The sequence below is a fragment of the Macaca mulatta genome, chromosome 3, assembly GCF_049350105.2.
Source record: "Macaca mulatta isolate MMU2019108-1 chromosome 3, T2T-MMU8v2.0, whole genome shotgun sequence".
Taxonomy (NCBI): domain Eukaryota; kingdom Metazoa; phylum Chordata; class Mammalia; order Primates; family Cercopithecidae; genus Macaca; species Macaca mulatta.
The window spans coordinates 1,566,979-1,575,883 of record NC_133408.1 but is presented as its reverse complement, the minus strand read 5'-3'; positions in this window follow the sequence as shown (position 1 = coordinate 1,575,883).

The following is an 8,905-nucleotide window of genomic DNA, read 5'->3' as shown; positions in this document are numbered from 1 at the left end:
CCCTGGGGCTCCTGCTCCCCGGCCCCCAGCCCCCAGCCCCCATGTGCACCTCCTGCCTCAGCCCTGGAGGCCGCTCGGCCCCAAATAATCAGACAATTCAACAGCAAAACTACCTTTTCCAGGCTGGCAGGACTCTGGGCAAACCCCTGCAACAGCCCCCTGCCCTGTCACAGCCACCCCTGCCTCCCAGGCACCGAGACCCCACCGTCAGGTCCCAGCCCTGGTTCATCTCCAAGCACCCCGTGTGTCGGGATGGCAATGCTGGCTGAGCCCCTGCATCCCCACTGGAGCCCCTCGGGGGCTCTCTGGCCACCCACATCTCTCCCTCTCCCTCCCACTCCTCCCAGCAGCTGGGACTCTGACTCCCCAGGCTTCGAGGTCAGGAGCAAATCAGGCCTGGATGGGCTGGGGCCTGCCAGATCCAACAAGGTCAACCCAAGAGGACCAGCCCAAGGCTCTAGATTTGGTACTAAAACACCTCAGCCAAGGGGCCTTAGGGCTGCTGTGTCCAGAGTGTGTCCAAGACCCTCTTCCTGAAGGGATGTGAGAAGCCATGAATGTGAGCTTCCTGTGCATTCAGCCATTCTCACACTGCTCTAAAGAACTGCTCAAGACTGGGTGATTTTTTATTTTTTATTTTTTATTTTTTTGAGACAGAGTCTTGCTCTGTCGCCCAGGCTGGAGTGCAGTGGCGCGATCCAGGCTCACTGCAAGCTCCGCCTCCCGGGTTCACACCATTCTCCTGCCTCAGCCTCCCGAGTAGCTGGATTACAGGCACCTGCCACAATGCCCCGCTAATTTTGTTTGCATTTTTAGTAGAGACGGGGTTTCACATGTTAGCCAGGATGGTCTTGATCTCCTGACCTAGTGATCTGCTCTCCTTGGCCTCCCAAAGTGCTGGGATTACAGGCGTGAGCCACCAAGCCCAGCCAAGACTGGGTGATTTATAACTAAAAGAGATTCCATTGACTTACAGTTCCACATGGCTGGGGAGGTCTCAGGAAACTTACAATCACGGCAGAAGGGGAAGCAAACACGTCCTTCTTCACATGGCAGCAGGAGAGAGAAGCATGAAGGAGGAACTTCCAAATACTTATAAAGCTGTCAGATCACAAGTGAACTCACTCACTATCACAAGAACAGCACGGGGGAGGCCACCCCCGGGATCCAGCCACCTCCCTCCCTCAACACGTGGGGATTACAATTTGAGATGAGATGAGGGTGGGGACACGGAGCCAAACAGTATCACCTGCTTCAAGAAGGGAAGTGCCTTGATCCCTGAACCATCCTCCAAGCTGGTGGCCGCACTGTGCTTCTCACCTGTGGACTCCAGGTCAGGAGGAGATGCTAGGACCCCCTTTTGTTCTGGGTGCTCCCCATACAGAGCAGCTCGACTTTGAAAAAATAGTTAGGAAAGAAACCTTAGCCCATCAGGCCCATGCTTGTTCCCGGTTTAGAAAAGTAATGTTTCAGATCATCACACTAAGTATCCAGATAGGAGGGCGAAGCCAGTCACCCCGATGCTCTGAGTGATCAGAGACCCCAATCCTTCCTGGGCCGTCCCCAGCATGGCTCCCTGACTCCTAGGTCAAAGCAGGCTCCTGCGCTTTCCTGGCCCCTCCTGTCCTGGTGCAGGAGGAGCTGGGACCCACTGGCCTCAAGAAGGCAGGGGATTGGCCGGAGGCGCAGAGCCCTAAGACCTCAGGCCTGTCAGGAGGGTCTTCCCCTGCAACCATCCACCCTGATCCAGAACCGTGGGGGCAGTGCCAGGCTTGGGCCTCTCCTTGGGAGCCTCTGGCTGCAGTTCCCTCCCAGGAAGCATCCTCGACGGGACAGGGACCCAGGGGATCTGAGGGAGCACTGGGGTCTAGCAGACTGTGGGGGTCCCAGGTGTCTCCCCAGCCCCCTTCCAGCCCTCACCAGCTCCCCTGTGAGGCCAGCCCCACCTGCCCACCTCAAAAGCTACCCTAGATCCAACAGCCTGAGCTGGGGACATACAGGACCTATTCGCCCACCTCGGGACCCCTATAGCTGAGTGCCATCCTAACCACCATCCGTCACCGGGGGTTGGGGGTGGATGGAGGTCTGAGGCCGCTTTTGTTTTTCCTTCTGCCACTGCAGCTAAGATGGCCCAACGCTGTGGTCTGCTCTCATCCACGTCGATGAAAAATGACCCTAGCTGTGGCTTTGCTGTGAACCTTTCCCGGACAGCACCAGTGCTGGGGTCCTCACTTCCCTTTTTGGGTTTTGTTTCTCCTTGTTATGTTTCACTGTTAACCTTTTGAGATATGTTGTCTTCCATGCATGTTTGCAGACAGCAGTGTTCACGTTTCCAAACCCAATCCGGTCATCTTTGCTCGTTATGGAAAAGTTAAACACATTCATGTTTCAGACAACTGTCATTTGGTCTTTTCAATGCATTTTTTACGCTACGATTAAGGAAGCACGTGGAGGGATTGTTTCCATTCCATCCAACGTCGGTTGGCCGGTGCGGTTCCCTGACCCCTGCCCGAGGGAGACCTCCGGGTTGGTGAGATGAGCAAGCACAGGTGTCCTCCCACCCTCCGCGCTGGCTGGTCCGGCAGCACTTTCTGCACAGACAGCTTCTAGACAGCAGCGCTCCCCACACAGGTTGCAGACCATGTCCTTCTCCTTCTCGCAGTTCCAGGTGGTGATGCCTCAGGCCCCGGAAGCTGGGAACCACATCTTGAGTAAGGGTGCGATGTCGCCTAAGGGACATGAGTTAAACTGTGAGAGACGCCCCCTCGCACCCCCAAAAGACTGAAGCTGGACTGGCAGCACCAGCGTGGCAGTCTGCAAGGACGTGGGGTGACTGTAGCCCTCTTGCAGGCTGTGGGGTGCAGCTGCTTTAGAATGTCCCCTCTGTTTCTCAAAGCCAAGTGCACACTTGCCCACCCCAGCCAAGCTCCTGTGTGTTTGCCAAGGTCAGTGAAACACAGAACTCACGCACAAGTTCGGAAAGACGCACATGGATGTTCACAGCCGCTTCGGTTGGTGAGTGGACTGGGAGCAGCCGGACGTCCGTCAGCAGGAGAGCGACTGGCAGACTGTGGCTGGTCCATCTATGACGGTGCCCAGGAACAGAGGGCAGGTGGCAGAAGGCTCCATGTGGGGATGCCGTGTGGAAGAAACTGAGAACTGCCAAAGCCAACTGTGGTGATGGAATCAGGACAGCAATTCCCTGCAGGATGGGCTGGATGGGTGCCAAGGAATGTTTTGGAGTCCTGGAGAGCTTCTGCCCTGGAACGTGGGACACGGGTGTGCATTTCCCAAAACTCTGAATTGTACGTGTGGAATCTACACATTTCCTGTATGAACACTCAACCTTAAACAGACAGAGTAGCTGCCACTCTTCCTCATCTGGCCACCGCCTCCTGTCCCGCCTCTCTCCCCATGGTCAACCCAGCTTGAGGCACGACCTCCCGGGTGGGAGGTGCACTGGGACCATGCCTCCCTTCTCATTTTATTGGCAAAGCCACTCAGCCTTTTTGCAGCTGGAATATAGTGTGTATTTACCATCCAGAGATGGCCCTGGGACTCCCCACTGACTGTGCCCCACATAACTCCTTCCCCTGGAGTGTGGCTCTGCTGGGGCCTCCCACCTGGGACGGTGCTGCATTATACGGCATCAGGGACTTTGCGGTTGTGATTAAGTTCCCTCATCGGTTGACTCTGAGCTCATCAGAGAGAAGGTCGGTTATGCTTGGTGGGTCAGAACTAATCAGATGAGCCCTTAAGAGATGCCAGATTCTGCTCCCAGCCTTAAAGGAGCAAACACCCTTCTTAGAAACTGCCTATGGGGGGCACATGACAAGACCCCAAGAGTGGCCAGCAACAAAAGGGGCCTCCGCCCTGCATCTGAAAGCAACTGAGTTCCGCCACCACCTGGCGAGCTTGAAACAGGAGCCTGAGCCTCCAGTGAGGGGTTGACGCATTGATTTCAGCTGTGAGACCCCAGCACAGGCCCCAGCTGAGCCACGACCGGCGTCTGACTGCAGAGCTCGCGAGATGGCACGTTGGTGCTGCTGAGACCCCAGCACAGGCCCCAGCTGAGCCACGACCAGGCGTCTGACCACACAGCCGGTGAGATGGCATGTTGGTGCAGCTCTGAGGCACTGCGGTGGTGATGCTTCGACACGTGGTTGTGTTAGAGAATGAATACACCTCATCTTTATCCACAACCCTGTAAGCTCTTGCCATATTTCTAGTAGACTTTTCCTTCCCTCCTCCAACCCCTCGCTCCTGGAATGGAGCCCCCATTCACCCAGGGTGGGTGCCCCTCCTTTCTTCCATGCAGAGTGGGGGCAGCTCCTTCCACGGCTGGTTTGCATGTCGACCATCCCCTCCCATGGATCTCCTGGGGAAGTGAGGCCTTCCCACCTCCTGTCAGCTCCGGGACCCACTGGCCCCGCACACAGACCCAAGCAGGAGCAGCAGGGTCGACCCCAGGCAGTCTGGTCCATCCTGGGCTTGGCGGGGCTTCCTGCAGATCTTCATTCTCTCCCTTGGAGAGGACAGGGCATGAGCAAACACCTCCAAGGGAGTGACCTCTTCACAGAGTGACCTCTCCAAGGGAGTGACCTCTTCACAGGGTGACCTCGTCAAGGGAGTGACCCTCCACACCCCACCCCGCCCAGTCAGCAGCGGGCGGCTTCCGCCTCGCCCAAACGCAGCCAATGGGCTTGCTGCTCAGTGGTTTTGCGAGGCCTCGCTTCCTGCTGTTTGGCCCACCTCACCGCATTACCTTGTGTCATTCCCTCCAGCTTCGACAGTGTCTTTTGCAAACCCAGAGCTCCTTGGAGAATCACCCACAGCCCAGCGTCCTTTCCAACACAGTTTCCTTTCTTCCCCTGCACCTTTTGTGATGACCACTGGAAACGCCTCGCCAGAGGAAGCCGTCTCTCTGAGTCTATCGTTCCCAGCTCCTGTCTGGCTCCTCTCACTGCCAGACGTGACTCCCGTGAAGAGGCCACTCTGTGAAGAGGTCACTCCCTCGGAGAGGTCAGTCTGTGAAGAGGTTGTTCTGTGAAGAGGCCACTCTGTGAAGAGGTCACTCCCTCGGAGAGGTCAGTCTGTGAAGAGGTTGTTCTGTGAAGAGGCCACTCTGTGAAGAGGTCACTCCCTCGGAGAGGTCAGTCTGTGAAGAGGTTGTTCTGTGAAGAGGCCACTCTGTGAAGAGGTCACTCCCTCGGAGAGGTCAGTCTGTGAAGAGGTTGTTCTGTGAAGAGGCCACTCTGTGAAGAGGTCACTCCCTCGGAGAGGTCAGTCTGTGAAGAGGTTGTTCTGTGAAGAGGCCACTCTGTGAAGAGGTCACTCCCTCGGAGAGGTCAGTCTGTGAAGAGGTTGTTCTGTGAAGAGGCCACTCTGTGAAGAGGTCACTCCCTCGGAGAGGTCAGTCTATGAAGAGGTTGTTCTGTGAAGAGGCCACTCTGTGAAGAGGTCACTCCCTCGGAGAGGTCAGTCTATGAAGAGGTTGTTCTGTGAAGAGGCCACTCTGTGAAGAGGTCACTCCCTCGGAGAGGTCAGTCTGTGAAGAGGTTGTTCTGTGAAGAGGCCACTCTGTGAAGAGGTCACTCCCTCGGAGAGGTCAGTCTGTGAAGAGGTTGTTCTGTGAAGAGGCCACTCTGTGAAGAGGTCACTCCCTCGGAGAGGTCAGTCTGTGAAGAGGTCACTCCGTGATGAATTGATGTGTTTTTAAACATAAAGTTTCGGTTGTTTTTGCACCTCAAATCCTGATCATGGATTGTATCACTTTGGCTTCTAAACATTTCGGCTTCTTCAGAAAACACTCGGCCAAGGACTGTGAGGACACGCCCTCAGCCGGGCGGCCTCGTCCTCAGCTCGAAGACAGGACGGCTCTCACTGGAGGAGTCATGAACGCGGACCTCGCAGCGCCGTCTACTCCAGGGCAGTCACCACACTGGCCCCATCTCATGGCGTCTAAGACTCCCGGCATGCGGTGCCCGGCAGCTGGTTCCTGAGACATCGCTGTCCCGTTTGAGGCTCCCTGGAGAGAAGTCATAGAGGTAACAAGGTGGGCAGGGCCGAGCTTTCCCTGCCAGAGCCACCAGCCAGGCACAGGGCTGATGCCACCAGCGACCCCACAACCCTCTCCCCCTGCCCCCTGCCGGGACCGCTCGCCCTGGCCCTCTGAGCACTTCTTCCTTCTCAAGCATCAGCTCACACAGCCCCACGGCCTTGCCCGATCCCATGTCTCATTAGATCCCCTTGTTGTTTTTCCTCACCATCTTTTCTTTCATGTATGAAACTCCTTGAATGTTGACAGTACAGCAAACCGTCCAGTGAACATCCCAGCTCCATCTCCCGGGTCAATTGCTACAGCCATTTGCCAAGCTTGCTTTAATGACCTTTTAATTTAGTTTTAATTTTTATTTATGTATTTTCGGACGGACTCTTACTCTGTTGCCAGGCTGGAGTGCGGTGGCACAATCTCGGCTCACTGCAACCTCTGCCTCCTGGGTTCAAGTGATTCTCCTGCCTCAGCCTCCTGAGTAGCTGGGACTACAGGCATGTGCCACCACACCCAGCTAATTTTTGTATTTTTAGTAGAGACAGGGTGTCACCATGTTGGCCAGGATGGTCTTGATCTCTTGACCTCGTGATCCACCCGCCTCGGCCTCCCAAAGTGCTGGGATTACAGGCGTGAGCCACCGCGCCTGGCCTGCTTTGATGACTTTATAGGTAGAATGTTTCAGAGTGAGTTACGGACATTGTAACAGTTACAGGTAAATACTTCAGTCTTCATCTCTAAAAAAAAGGGGTGCTTTCTATACAAGTGTAACACCATTACTGCACTTAGCCAAATTAGAAATAGCTCCTGAACGTCTTCTAACACCCAGAGCACACTTAACATTTCCACAGTTTCCTAATGTTGTCTTTACAGCTGCCTCTCTTTCCTCCAAGCTTTGCACGAAATTGAAGACTTCTTTTCCGTCCTTTTTGTCCTGTGCCGTGCTAAGGGTGGTTGGTAAAGTGTGGCATTCTGGAAGTACTTGCATGGATTTTTTTTTACCGTTTTTACCTTTGTGGGGTCATGTTTTGAATGTATGTAGTTTGAATGAAAATGTAGTTACATTTTCAACTTCTTTTCAATATCGAGATTTTTGTTTCTTTTTAATTTAGTTTAATAGTTTGAATATAAGATACAGCGACCTGGTTAAAAGTCAGAGACCAAAGTGTCCCTGGAAAGGCCGGGTTTCCCAGCCTGTCTCTGCCCCACGCGGCTCTCTTCCCAGCAGGAACCTATTCAGTTTCTGGTTAATTCTTTCAGTGTTTCTCTTTGTGACGCCTTTTTTATAAAGGTAGAACACTACGGTCACAGATCTGCACTCTACTTTTTCACTTAATAACATATGTTGGCGATTACTGTGCATCACTCTGTGCTCCCTGTAGAAGGGGTTTCCAGGAGGTGGGTCTACCGACGTTTCAAGAGCCCCTCACAGTAAGATGTCTGGGTGGTTTCCAGTCCTTGAGGCTGCAAAGGAAACCCACGTGCCAGCACCATCCACACGTTGGCATCATTTCCTGCTTTGCTCACACGTGCACTCTCAGGACAGGTCAATGGAAACACATCCGTGACTTTGTTGGGGCTGGCCGTCTCCCTTCACAGGGTCATGCCGTTTGGCATGACAACCAGCAACGTACATCTGGGCCTTCCCTCACCTTTCCTGCCCACAGAATACACGGTCAGCCGCAGCGTCTATCACTCTGGGGCTGGGACGAGCTGTTTCAGAGCGCTGGCCTGTCTTTCTCTCTCCACCGGGGAAGCTGGGCCCTTGCTTGCGTGGTGGGCCATGCTCGGCAGCTATTTCTGAGAAAGGCCTGTTCATGGCTCTTGCCCGTTGTCCTGTTGTCCTGCTTTTAATTCTCCATTTCTGGAAACTCTATATTATGTAGATTCACCCTTTGTGACAACGTACAAGTGTTTGTTCACAATTTACCCCTGGTATTTTGATTTTGCTTTTTTGGGGAGGGGATGGCCAGGGGTGTTTTGTATTTTAATGTAGCTGAATTTCTTGGTCATTTCTTCTGTTGGTACGGAATTTTGAACAACATTTAAAAAGGATTTCCCCACGCCCAGGTTATGAAGCGATTCTTGTATAGCCTTCTGGTGTTCATGTGATGTCATGTTTCCTGTGCGGCTCGATGACCCCACTGGAGTGTGTCCTATACTGTGAAGCCCAGTGTGACACAAGGATCCAAGTCACGTTTCCAGGTGGCCTCCAGAGCAGCCAGAGCCATTTACTGACAAGTCCATCTTCCGAGCCTGACAGGCCGCTGTTATCACACACAAACGCCACGTATTCATGTGGGCCTATTGTTGGATCTTCTAGTCTGTTCCATTATTCATTTGTCACCAGAACCACACTATTAATTATGAACACTTGATCCTACTTTTAATATCTGCCAGGGTCAGTCCCACAGCCCCTGCCCTGCTAATCCTTTCCAGGATGGTCCTGACTTTTCTTATTTGTGTTTTCTTTTGGAACTTTAGAATAAATTTTGTCTAGGCCCTGGCAGACAGGGAGGACCTTTTGGTGTTTTTAATTATAAATTAATTTAAGGAGACCTGACGACTTCACGATATTGAGTCTTCCTGGCCAAGAGCAGGCCCCACTTTTTCATTCGCTTAAGTCTACTTCCATGTCTTCTGGGTTAAACTTTCTTCTAATAGATTTTCTTATTTCTTGTTTATTTCTGGCTATGTTGTCCACTTTCTACTATTATTTGTGATTGTGTCTGTGAGGACTACGGATTTCTCTACGTTAATTTTATATCCTGCCACCTTAGTGAATTCTGCTATTGTTTTAATATTATAGTTTCTTGGTCAATTGCCTTGATTTTGCCAGAACTACAATCTGCA